This window comes from Zootoca vivipara, chromosome 2 (genome assembly GCF_965207765.1).
Source record: "Zootoca vivipara chromosome 2, rZooViv2.hap1.1, whole genome shotgun sequence".
Taxonomy (NCBI): domain Eukaryota; kingdom Metazoa; phylum Chordata; class Lepidosauria; order Squamata; family Lacertidae; genus Zootoca; species Zootoca vivipara.
This window is the reverse complement of record NC_142584.1, coordinates 66,373,093-66,386,506: the sequence shown is the minus strand read 5'-3', so window position 1 is coordinate 66,386,506 and position 13,414 is coordinate 66,373,093. Positions and strand designations below refer to the sequence as shown.

Genomic DNA, 13,414 nt, shown 5'->3' with positions numbered 1-13,414 from the left:
AGACAGCCCTATGTAGAACACATTTCAGTAACCTAATCCAGAGATTATTATGGTGGCTAAATTGTAACTGCCCTGTTTGTGTCAGTAACAAAGTACAGCAGGCAGCAAGCTAACTCTTGGAAGTCTGAGCTGACCTTGAACAGGGTAAGCATCTAATCAATGTCAGATCAATTACTCACAACCAGTCTTTCTTTGAGCTGTGCTTTGATTTGTTAGCCCTACCATCAGGATGCGTGGGAATCTGTTGCTCAACCACAAGGGGAATCCCCATAGCTGACCCAATATATTTTATAGCACCTCAGGCAAACCACAAAGTGGTGCCCCTCCTCACCAGGGAAGAAGCATGACATCAGGAACAAGCGGAGGAGGGAATAAAGATCAACGTTGGGATTCGTTGCCCTTGTGGTCGCTTCTTTGGGCCTCTGGTGGGCTGGCCCTGAGCAGCCCCTGAATCCTTTGTAATGTAATGCAGGCAAGCAGGCCCACTTGCTGCAGCCAAGGACTTGCATGTGCTTTGTGGCCCTCATCCAGCCCTTCACTACTTGGAGCAGGGCTAGGTAACCTAAGGCCCAGGGGCCGGATGCAGCCCCATTTGCCTTCTCAATCCGGCCCGCGGATGGTCTGGGAATCAGCGTGATTTTACATGAGTAGACTGTGTCCTTTTATTTAAAATGCATCTCTGTGTTATTTGTGGGGCATAGGAATTTGTTCATTATTTTTTTCAAAATATAGTCCGGCCCACCACATGGCCTGAGGGTCGGTGGACTGGCCCATGGGCTGGAAAAGGTTGCTGCCCCTGACTTGGAGGCACCTATTTGAGCATCTTACTTGGGTCAGCATAGAAGGTGTGAAATAACTCTTAAAGGAGCTGAAACTGCTCAAAACCAGTTCTTGCCTAACGGAAAAACTGGTGTTTTGCATTTAACAGCACTAATCCAGGGTGGGAATTCAGCATCACACTCTTCACCATAGCTGCCAAGTTATCCCTTTTTTTTAAGGGAAATTCCATTATGCTGAATAGGCTTCCTCGTGAGAAAAGGGAAAACTTGGCAGCTATGCTCTTCACTAGCAGGATTCCTTGCACAGACACAGGTTTAATTGAATCGGGGCCCATGCGATTTATGGTGTGTTGTCACTCTTCTTGGTAAGAGTGAGCCACTGAACTTATAAGGTTCTCTGAAATTACAATTGGATAAATCATACATGTTGATTCAGCTTTCTTTGTTTAACTAGCAAAAAGGATACATTGGAAATATCTCCAGGCTGCAACTGAAGGAGTAGCAAGCTGTTGAGAAAGCAGCAGCTTTGGAGCTGAAAGACACCCACAATAGATAGGTTTTTAATACCCAGGCCCTTTCTGCCCAAGATAGTTTATTCACTCAATACAGCTGCAGGAGCATAACTTCTAATTAGGGCTGCAATGTTTAGCCAATTGATCAGAAGGAAACCATTTTGATGGCTTAAAATGAGATCCCCATTTAATCAGTTGGCAGATGTTAGAAATTTCTTTATATATATATATATATATAAGTTTCTAAGAGTGTTAATTGAAGCTGCATATGGCAAGCAACACTTTAGAAGAGGTATTGCCTCGTAGGTGAGAGAAAATGAACTGCTTCTTTTAAGATGATGCCTCCTGCGACACATCTAAAAACAAGCTAATCTTTTCTGCAGAACTATTCTTTCTCAGAACCAATCTTTTGCAGACTAAACTGCTAAAATTGTGATTTGTATGAATGAGTCTGCGGTTCCTTTAATCAATAGTACCCCGAGTTTGAATGTTCTCAAATTCAGCCTGGATAGCCTGTGCTCTTGATGAACATAACCTGCCTCCTGGAATCACTGCATAATTTGTCTACATTTATTGTGTTTAAAGTCTGGGTTCGCTTTACATTTTCCAATCCTCTGCAGAGTTTAGCATCTAATGTCATTGGGTGTCTGTACAGCTATGCTGCAACAGATGCTTGTTCTGTGTCATCCCACCCTCACACCTGGATTAGCAGGTAAAACATCTTACACCATATTTCCCCGACAGGCCTACCTTTTGACATTTCAGCTTCAGAAGAGAGGTTGATGGGCATGTAAGCCTGCTGCCATATATAACACAATCGCTTAACAGGGTAACATTTAGTTTATGTTAAAACAAGTCATTGTGAGGGTGTGTAATAGTGCTCTCTGTTGGGCTGACTGTAGCTAAAAATAAGAAGAGAAAAATCAACATTCTGTGCCAGGGAAACTTGCATTTTGTGCTTAAAACAAATTACGTCAATCCTGAAACTAATTAATTTGCATAATGTCAGTTTTGCACTATTTTTGGTATATGCAAGGTTCAGATTAATTTGGCAAAAGGGGGATTGGCAGGGATGGGGTGGGCAATGGAGTACAGATAATGAGATAGGAGGAGGTTTATGCAGCTGTCTAATTAGGGGGGGGCAAAAAAGTCTTTCCAGGGCATGTATGTCAGACAACTATTGGTTGAGGGCCCTGGTCTTGACAGTTCTTGGAGGTGGGAGCTCTTTCCAGAAGAGACCAAGGATGGCCCTTCTCAGCCCAAGGCTTGGTTAAATAGCTGACAGCTGTTATCAAGAATCCTCACTGTAAGTGGCGGGGAGGGAGAGAGAGATCTCTTCCCTGTTCTTTCACCCTGCCAAGAAGGAGCGAGACACGATCTCCGTGCTGCTGTTTCTCCCCGACGACGTTTCCAAGGCGATGAGAATGAGCTGAGCAAGCAGAAGCAGTCGGCGCTCTCGCTAGGGGGCGCGTGATTCTTTCCCGCTCGAGCCTCCTGTTGCTTGCAAGGGTTGCACCGCGGATGGAGGCAGATGGGGGTTGAGCGGAAACTGCGGCTGAGGGATATTTTGAGGGGGAAAGGAGGTCGGTGGTGCGCAGCGCACGAGGTGGTCGGATGGCACGTGGGATTCCTGAGGGCTTCGGCAGCGTGCGTCCTATTCTACGTCTCTATGCCTGGAACATGCTTAGGTTTCCTTTGTGTCTGGGATCGAATGGAACAAAAAAGGGGTTGCTTTACTTTTTGGCCACACATCTCAGTTTTTTAAGAGATTTGCTACATTGTTGTGGATTATATCATTTTAAAAGAGTCATGTAAGATCAGCTATCAGTAGATTTGTCTCATTTGAAGGTGTTTTTCAAACAGCAGGTCGGCCTATGTTTCAGTAGATCTGTTGAGGTTTCAGCAGAGGTGGCAATAAAGTTACAGTAGCTATATCCCAGGCATCCCCAAACTGCGGCCCTCCAGATGTTTTGGCCTACAACTCCCATGATCCCTAGCTAACAGGATCAGTGGTCAGGGATGATGGGAATTGTAGTCCAAAACGTCTGGAGGGCCGAAGTTTGGGGGTGCCTGCTATATCCTTTGTTTTGGAGGCTCTGTGTGTCTCGGCCTATCTAGTTCAGTCTGTTGGGCCTAGTAGCTGTCAATATGGGGGTGCTGCAGCTGCTGTAAATTGAGAGGAGGCGGGAGGAGGAATCTGCAGGCCTGAAGAAAGAGTTGGGCCCTGTAAAGAGTTTATATATTTTTAAAAAACTGAGAGAACCAACAGTTAATGGTCTCTCTTAGAACTTAGCAGAGCCTGGCCTGAAGAGCTGAGCAAGAAAGGCCTCAAGGGCAGAGGGGAACTGTAGCTGCTGGAGATTTTGGAGTTCCTTGCTGGCTAGGATATGCTCAAACCAAGGTTTGAAACTTGTTAAGGTATGGGGACATATTTACCAGGGGGATATATCCTGCTCCCCCCCCCATATATATGCCCCTCATCCCTGAGACCACAAACACTCAAACAATAATAGCATGTGGTGTCCTGCTTCCACCCTGAGCTAACTGCAGTCCATACTGAAAGTCTGCACTGCAGGCACTACTGACCACGGTGTGAAACGGACCAGTACAAGCTGAGTTGTGCTTAGCAGGCAGTGTTGCTGAAGAAGCCCAGTGTTTGAGAGGTGCCAATTCTGGCAGCACAAGTTTGATGAGGGGGCAGGAATGGATCTTTCAGAATGATCTTCTAACTCCTGTGGAGAAAACGACCGCTGAAAAGAGGGCATAAGCCCGGAGCAAAGCATGCTTTGTGTTCATTTTTTGTTGCTTTTATTGTGCAGTGCCGGTGGGAGGGGGGAATTGGTGCCTTTGGAAAATCTGCTTTAACACGCACAGCCACCCAGTCTTTCCCCCTCAAATGCTTGAAGGCGGCACTTCCAGCACGTGCGCAGCTCTGTCTCTGTCTGCTCTTTCAGAGGCTCATCTTGTTTACACGAGATTCGTCGTCTCGACATGACAGGCCCCTTAACTCGCCTCAACCGAGGTGGGTTTTGCTTGCACAACGCGAAGGGTGGGAAGTAAACACGTGGGAGGCTGAAATGCGTTAAAAAGGAGGAGAGGAAGCAGCCTCGCATGCGGAGGAGTGCTTTCCTCCTTCCCGATTGGATCGAAAAGCGCAAGGCGCTCCACTCCCGAATGGGGGGGGGCTCCTTCCCCTTTCTAGACCCGCCCCCTGCCTTGACGACGGGACGTCCTGTACCTCCAACGGACGTGGCTCCACACGGTCGACGCCCGCCCAGCCTTGTCTTGGAAATCTCCAAAGAAGGGCATTTCGCAAGCTCACAAAGGCCGTTGTTGTTCCATTGTTGAAATGCCCTTGTCCTGACGAAGTTCTTCCTAATCTTGACTCAGAATCTAGCTTCCTGTCTTTTGGAAACGGTGATAAAAACCATTGTGTTTCTTCCCCCCACTCCACCCCTGAGCTATCCAACCAGGATGGAACAGGAAGAGCCTTTTTATTTTTCCTTTTTGCTTCTTTGGAGAATGTCTCTCGGTGTTGCTTGTCTTTTCCTTAACTGTACCTTTATACGTGCTGATTGTGGATTGCCCCTGCTGTAAGGGAAAGTGGAGGGTGAAGTGAGGTTAGGAAGAGGAGGAGGAAGAGGCTGGCGCTGGCTGGGTCATTTGAACACATCTCTCTACCTCGGCGCTTAGCAACTCCGCTTCCTTCCCAGTGACAGCTCCGCCTCTCCGATCGGGAACAGTATGTGGGGTGGAAGGCTGTCTGCCTAACTCTGGAATCATTTACACTGACTTCAGATCTGCCAACTGCGGCTCCAAAAGAACGGGGAGGGGGAGGGCTGTGGGAGAGAAGAGAAAAAGATGAAGGCCCCTTTGCCATTATTGCTTTGTAATTTACACAAAGGCAAAATACAGCTCCCTTTTATAGCTGAGTGAAGGGTACTTGAACCTCTAAGGTAGGAATAGCTAACCAGCCAGCATGGTCAGTGGTCAGGGATGAGGGGAGCTGTAGTTGCCTCCTTCTGCTCTAGAGGAGTGCTGGGGGCAGGGAGGGGGAAAATAGCATGGTGTTTTCACTCACAAATATTTCTCAACAAAACAGAAGCTCTGATCCTGTCACCTCCCTTTTCATTGAGCATTGTTAAGTGGGAATTTTGGTTTCAGATTGCCATTTTAAAGGGGGTACCAAAATTTGATGAGCTTCAAAAAGGCACAGGTGTAAGGACACTTGAGGGCTGTAGGTCCAATGATTTAGGCTGTCAATGTTCATGGTGGTACCTCATTCACTGCAGGGTACAGCTAAAGAAGCTTTTCTAAGGCAGTGTTTCCCAACCAGTGTGCCTCCAGATGTTTTGGGACTACAACTCCCATCATCCCTAGCTAGCAAGAGCTAGCAAGCAATGATGGGAGTTGTAGTCCCAAAACATCTGGAGGCACACTGGTTGGGAAACACTGTTCTAAGGCATCTTCTGCATTCCAAAGCAGCTTCAGGAGGAGATGCTTTGCAATGGGAATGGCAGGGAGTGCTTAATCCTTCTGCTGTCCACTGTCTTCCCCCCTGCCCCTCAAATACACCCCAACAACTTCTCACCTAGCTGATTTTACTTCTGCCAGAGTTCTTATCTGGTATCTACCTCACATGAGTACACATTTTTTTTTCAAATTGCAAGGATGTCACCCCAAAAACATGCACTTTGCTCAAGGAACAGAGCAGGTCAAGATATTAGTTCCACTGCAGTTAATGGGAGAGAAACAGCTGAGTTCAACACAATTGGGTTTAGATGAGCTGAACTTTTGCTGGAGTGTGTTTTATGAACTGACAACTGAACTGGGCTTCCTTTTGAGGATGGGGCCATTGAGCATTATTGTATGAAGTTCTGACACTCCTTGCAAACAATTGTTTGAGATTGGGTGAGGGGGGATTGATCCCAAGTCTAAGAACCATGTCCCAGCTACATTTTCTGCAGTGCTTTGCATGAGACTGGTGAGTGCAGTTTGTTATCTTGGGAACAGTTGCCATAGAAACAGGCGGAGGTGGATGGATTTTTTCCCCCAGCCAGCAAGAAAAGGGGGCATTTTAGGCTAAAATCCCTTCGAATATTTTAACTGTGGAGACTCAGCAGAACCAAACTCTCAGTCCCAGAGAGGAGGTCCAACACGGGATATTTGGTCTCCTGGAGAAGTACAATGCATCCACAGCAGGAACAAAAATAGGGAAGGGAGTTGCCTGCAAATGGGGTCACAGCAATCTTTGTGTTCCATATGTTATTGTTATCCATTCCCTATGAACTTATTCCCACTCCCTGGACACCCATAATATCACACCTGCACTAGCCTTAATACTTGATGGGGTAAAATATTTGAAGCTGCTTTGTACTGATGCAGACCAGTAGGACTGATATTGTGTACCTTGACTGGCAGTTCTCTATGGCCTTTGACAGGGTCACATCTCCCCTCCTCCCCAAGCCTTGTTCTTCTCTTTTTGATCCCAGTTCTACAAATGATGTCAAGTATGCATTGAACTGGTCATTTTTTTCCAACAAATGTTGCTACTCAGGCAAAAGGCTCTTGTGTCAGCTAATAGACACCAAGTTAAAATACAAATAAATTTCAGCGTAAATAACACACAAGAATCACAAAACCTTGATAGCAATAAAAGGAAGTCACAGAAGTAGCAATGGACCATTTATCCAATGGGCGATTCATCCAAATGTCATCCTCTTAAATGGTTTAAATTGACTCAGTCAACTAACCAAGTGAGTTTATTTAGGTAAATCATTCCCTAAAGAGGTTTCTACTATCTTTTTGAATGGAACAGTCCCTCCTCAGAAGGTCTCAAAATGATGATCAGAAACACTGGGGATCACTGTTAGCCTATGAGATGAAAAGAGGGCAGCATCTAGCAGTGAATCCTGAAAAGAATAGCCAAGTGTGATATTGCATTAACTACTTGCTCCTAATTCTAGAGGAAACTATCCTTCAGCTCTCATACATGAACCTAACGAGGACCAGTCTAACAGAGGTGAAAGGCTAGAGCTAAAATAAAATTGTCCTAATAAACTGTCCTAAGAAGCAACTCGGTGTCTTTTGATATCCACTAGATTTTTGATAACTAACATTGGATGTCAGGGTTTGGCAATATAGTTGATTCCAACTATTGGACACATTGCAGACGACTGCTTAATATTTCACTGAAATAGTCTATATGACATTATCAGTGGTATCTGATGTTCTCTCTATATAAAAATCTTGTATAATTTTCTCCACTATTAATATATCTATATGTTCATCATTTGATAGCTGATAGTCAACATCAGTTGACAATTATCTACATATGTTCATGTTTAAAATCTACACTCCAAAGGACTTCAGTTAATTCTTTGCAATATTGCAATCATTTTTTATCTGTTCTTGACAATAATTGTTTACTAAGATAGATTTTCATGAATTCATAACGGCAAATGACTGATCAAGAAAACAAAGAGAGGAATAAAAGTAAATTTGTCCTTAGCGGGCGCTAGAAAGTCCCAACATGATATAATTGCCCCTTAAGTTGCTATTCTCCCAGGCAGTTCCATGCAGATAGCATACTTTTTCTGTCCAAAATATATACAGTAGTTCACTATGGAGGAAAAAAAATTATCTGAACTTCTTTGGTAGGAAGGGTGGGATATAAATTTAATAAACAATTAAATAGATATTTTAATGACCTGGGTTGGAGTGCTGTAACAGCTTTCTCTTTAACAAGACACCTGGGCAAAGGTGAAACAAGCTCTTGACACAGTACACTTAGAAAATTAAAACTGCCTGAAAATGGAATAAGTACAAGTCTCACTCAAAAGCCCTAGGACACAAGACACATTCCATCAGAGATAATTTGTGGCTAGGGACAGAGCCACAACTGAGCAGCCCCTTTTATTTCTGTCACCCCTTTGTCATGCAGCTGAGGTCTGAAGTGTTCACTTGCAAAGGGCATTTGAAATTAGGCTGTGAGCCACAGGTTGCCCATCCCTGCCCTATGAGGAACAATGTGCTGTCAACATAGCAGTGGTAATTTTGAAAGAGGGCCAGCCCCAGACATTTTTGTACCTGAGGTGAACCACAAAATGGCACCCTGCTCCCCACCAGGGAAGAAACAGGGAGTGAAGATCGGCATCGGGAACAAAGAGGAATAAAGATCTACATCAGGATCTGCTGTCCTGGTGGATCCTGCCACCTGATGCGGTCTCCTCACCTTGCCTCATGGGTAGGTTGGCGCTGTTTGGGAACAAGCTACTTCTTAACTGAATGCACCAAATGTGGAGAAGCCTCTTTTTATTGTCACAGCCATAGGTGTAAACATGATGGCAAAGCATAGAAACGGCTACACCTCTCTTTACCACTGACAGGGTGGTACATGCAAGCCCCTCCACATCTACAGCCAGAGGGTTTACCATTTATTGATTAGATTGCCACTTCCAACATAGCCTATTAAATGTCTGACAACAACCATTTAAAGAGACTGCTCAGCAGTCGAAAGTTCTTACAATCTGCCACGCTTTAAATGTTGAGGCAGAATACTGCAGTTAGAATCCCAATGCTAAAACTGGAAATCTGGACAGAGTTCAAAATGTCCCCCAGATCCCAAATCTGCTTTATTCCAAGCCCAGCCAATGGACTGCCCCCCACCAACTGTTCACTGCTGGCCTGGCAATGTGACTCCCATAAAGGTATTTCAAAACTGAGCTCCCCTTCCCTTGACTCTCAATTAAACTGGGCCTATGCTGCCCTCTTATCCCTGCAGCAACCTGATGTCCTGCTTCTTTTCCTGGGATGAACTGTGGGAGGCTTCTTTTCAGGGTGAGCAGCGCTCTTAGCTGTTGCTAGGAAACAGCTCCTCACCCCGCACAACACGCGGCTGATGGCAGCAGCTTTTTTGGATACTCCCTCCTTTCTCTCGATTCTAGCCATGACCTGTGCAGTTAAGAATCTAGCCAGCAAACCTGATTTTTTAACTGGGTTGTGGTGGAGTTGCAGTCGCAAGTGTCGTGTTCCAAAGTGCCAAAGTCCAGAGTATTTTGAGACTGTGTCATCCTACAGTACGGCACATCTGCAGGCCCCCAGAGTCTTGGGAGTTGTGCACCCTTCTAGGAAGCATGGATGGGTCCATCCAAGCAGTTTTCTGTTTCCCCATTAAAATCCATTCTTTGGTGCTGAATTTGAGCAAATGTCATTCCACAGAAAACCTGATTGACATTTGCTCCGAATGAGTGGTAAAAATCGAGTTTCCCTTAGTGTGATCTTCCTTCAGTGTCAGTGTTTCTCAAACAGTAGGCCAGAGCCAAGTGGAGATCTGCCCACTTCCAGATAGGCCTCAGTGCCACAATTTACTCAGTGCCTCCCTCACTTGCCCATACCACCCCTTCACGGTGGTGTAATATTTTGGCTGGAGGCCTGGAGCAAGATGAGCACCAGCAGATTCCCCCACATATTGTGTAGAGGTGAGGGTGTGAGGGCCCCTCTTTTAAGGGGTGAAGGCCAGAGATGTTGTTGAACAAAATTGGAGAAATAAAAGGTTAATCTTTGTTTAAGAATAATACGAAATGGGGGGTAGAAAGAAAGGGGACACAAGAAACTGTTATGAGGGAAGAAGGACGAGGAATGAAAGATAGTGGCAGCTTGGGTGGAAGATATAGTACAAGTGTAACAGGGAAGAAATTGCAGGAGATGAATGAAAATATTTTGAGAGGCATGGGGTGTGTGTGTGGAGAGCATCCTATTCCCACCGTGGCCACCCAGATACCTGTGGGAAAGCTACAAGCAAGACCGGAACACAAGAGCGCTCTCCCTTCCAGTGGCTTTCGGCAACTGGTATTTAGTTGCATTACTGCCTCTGACTGAGAAGTAGCCATTGATAGCCTTCTCCTCCATGAATTTGTCCAGTCCTCTTTTTAAACCATCCAAATTGGTGGTCTGCGATGTGTAAAGAAGTAATTTCTTTTATCTGTCCTGAATTGTCAAACCATCCAGCTTTACTGGATGTGCATGACTTTTAGTATTGTGAAAGAGGGAGAAATTTTTTTTTCTCTATCCACTTTCTCTAAGCCATGCATAATTTTATAAACTTCTGTCCTGTAGCCTCTTACTCACTTTTTCACTCAACTAAAAAGTCCCAAATGCTGCAACCTTTGTCATGCCCTCCCCCCATTTCATTCCCTTGATCATATGGTTTGCCCTTTTTTTCAACTGTTTCCAGTTCTACAATATCCTTTTTGAGGTGAGGCAACCAGAACTGTACACATTATTCCAAATACTGTATGGTCACACCATAGATTTGTATAACGGCATGATGATACTGGCAATTTTATTCTCGATTCCGATATGAGGCAGGGTCTAACATAACTAAAGTATGCTAGTAAAACCAGGGGAAAAGGCTAGAAGGCTCTAATGTTCAGTAGATTTTTGCTGAAGAATGGGCATCCGCAAGTGGCCTGTTCCAGTAGGAATACAATGTTCCATGCACAACGCTGAGTAAGTCCCAGTTCCTACCCACACACAGGAAGTGCCATTCTGGGTCACATTCCACAGGGGGCAACAGCCACAGCACAACAGAGCTGACTCATGACATGTAACTGTTTGCTCTCTCAGAGTCTATCCCATGGTGCAAGTGAAGATTCCTGGACAACTCGGTGATGACAAGGAGTGTTCATTCTTCTGTAGCAAAGGCAGCAGTCAGGTAGGTACATCAGGACCCTTAGCAACTGAGAACACTTGACATCTATTTCTTGCATCACACAGCTCCCCATGCCCAACATGGCTGCTGACTTTGCCTGGTATGCTGCATGTAACCACTTGGTAAGCTGCTTGCCAATGCTGTCTTGCTAGGTGGCAAGGGATTTTTTAAATATATCACACCCATGTTGTCCAGACACCTTAGGCAGCAGGGAGGTGGTAACATTCTCAGCACCAGAAAGCAGGACTTTAGAGAGATTTCATATTGGTGCCCTGGGATGAGCTCTCTCAAGACTGGGATAATGTGGACACCTGGGTGATGTGACAGCATGCTTGCCTAGGCACATCCTGTGGGTCTATCAAGTGGTCGTGCCTTTTTGAGGATGCAGCTCAGTGGAAGAGCATCTGCTGTGCATGCAGAATGCCCCAGGTTCAATTCCTAGCACCCTGAGGGACTGTCCCTCATCTAAAAGCCTGGAGAGCCACTGCCAGTCAACACTGAGCTAGAGGGACCAATAGCCTGACTCAGGTTTCAAGCCAGCTTCCTATGTGTGTCCACTGTCTCCCTTCCTCGCCATTTCCTTAGGGTGATCCATACCCAAGTCCCAATACCCTTGCTTTGCCCCTGCCCTGTGGTGAGGTGACAAGGTTATCTGTCCACTTCCATTTCCCTGACAGGACTCCTCACAGCTCCCCTTCCCCAGGCTTCGCCAGGCAGGCACGACACTTTTCATTAACTACTACTGAGTGGCAGCTTCGTGTGTTTCTCCCGGCTCTGTCACCATGACAGCAGCACAGAGAGGCCTGCAGGCTGCATTATTGCTGCCATGGTGTGTGCGCACCCCCCACACCCCACCCTGCTTGCTTCTCTGCAGTCAGGAATGACAACTGTCAGCTCTCTGCAGAGAGCACATGGCTGAGGGGAGGAGGCATTGCTGACCAGCCCCAGGCTCTTCCACAGGGCTCCTTGCAAATCCTCCAGTAACAATGACCCAGGCAGCCCTTCCAGGCACTACCGTATTGCCAGCCCTCTCTGGTCCATGGGGTGAAAGGGCCTAGCATAAAACACAGCCGGCGTCATCAATGAGGAACAGAGCACCCAGGGAGTGTGGTGCAGTGACCCTTCCAAACAGCTATTTGGGTCTTTACAAACGAAACATTAAAAAAGTCTGCGCTTGATGGTGTGCAAGTAGGCCAGGCTCTGCCGTGCTGGTAGGTTGGGTATTTGTAAGGGGTGAAGAAAGACTTTACAACCCCTAGTTAGTAAATATCCCTCACACCTCCCAGACGATCTGCAGGGAGGTTTGACAATGGGCAGAAATGGTGGCTGAAAACCACAAAGCAAGGGTTATTGAAATTCCTGACTTGTTCTTTATAGCAATAAGTCACCATCTTTGGGGGGAGTGGATCTGTTGCACAAGATCTCCAGCTTTAACTGCATGACCTGGGATTTGTGCCAGTACAGGGTATGACTATCCCACAGCACAACGGCAGCACTTGGGAAGCACCCTCTCCTGAACAAGGTGTCTGATTGCTGGCCAAGCCATGCCACATCCCACTGGAGGCTTCCCTTTGCTACACGCACCCCTCCTTTCATACTCACCCTTCACATTTGGGTTAGGAAGGAGAGGGGGCCTGGTAGGGGAAGGGCAAATTTGGGCATGGGCTTTCCATTGTTAACCCTTACCTTGCACGATTTTAAGGAGAGACTTTCAACCTATGATTCACTTAACTGGGTCCCCTGGTGGACACCTGCACTGGGCATTCTAGAAGAGGAAGGAAAGGCCATGCCACATTAAGACGGCATCTGTCTATCTACAGGGGGCCTCCAGAACCCAGATCTGAGAATAGCGGGGGACCTGCAGCATGCGCGTCTTCCCAGCACACACATCAGAGCGGCACGTGCGGTTTTAGGTAACCCGGGGGTCTCCCCCAACCCAAGCCTTTTCTGCTTTCTTGAGGCTTTGCTGTGCTGCTGCTCACCAAGACAAGAGCCTAGGAATAGATTTCCTCTTGCGTCTGTGTGCGTTAGGGTGGCGGAGGTGGGGGAAGCAGGCTATGAATCAAGGCCTAGGTTCCAGGGACTATTCTTGGCTCGGGAAGCGAGGAGGGAGACATCACGTCTTTCTCTTAGGGGGGCTGGGAGGGACCAGGCCTCGGAGGTGCTTTTGCCGGACTTTCCCTGCTGCCTGGCGTTCTCCCCACCTCTGCGCCCCCCGCTTTGGCCCTGACGTGCCGAGGCTACAGTCGTGACGTCGGAAGGAGAGGGAGAAGCCCGCCCGGATCGGAAAGGAAAGCGAGGGAGCCAAGCAAATCCCGGCAGGAAATTCCAACGAGGAGGAAAAAAAAAAAAAGCAAGCAAGCAAAGGAGCCCCCAAGATCAGCGAGCCCCAGGCACTGCTGCCACTGCTG

The 13,414-nt window shown here is 46.7% G+C and overlaps 1 long non-coding RNA gene across 1 annotated transcript; it reads right to left on the bottom strand.

Moving 5' to 3' along the window:
* Positions 1 to 4,996: 4,996 nt before the first annotated feature.
* Positions 4,997 to 13,119, bottom strand: LOC148686897 (uncharacterized). Its single transcript, XR_015948207.1, has 3 exons — positions 12,986 to 13,119; positions 12,690 to 12,768; positions 4,997 to 5,130 (listed from the first exon to the last, which is right to left on the bottom strand). It is a non-coding gene; the product is annotated as an uncharacterized LOC148686897 (long non-coding RNA).
* Positions 13,120 to 13,414: the final 295 nt, after the last annotated feature.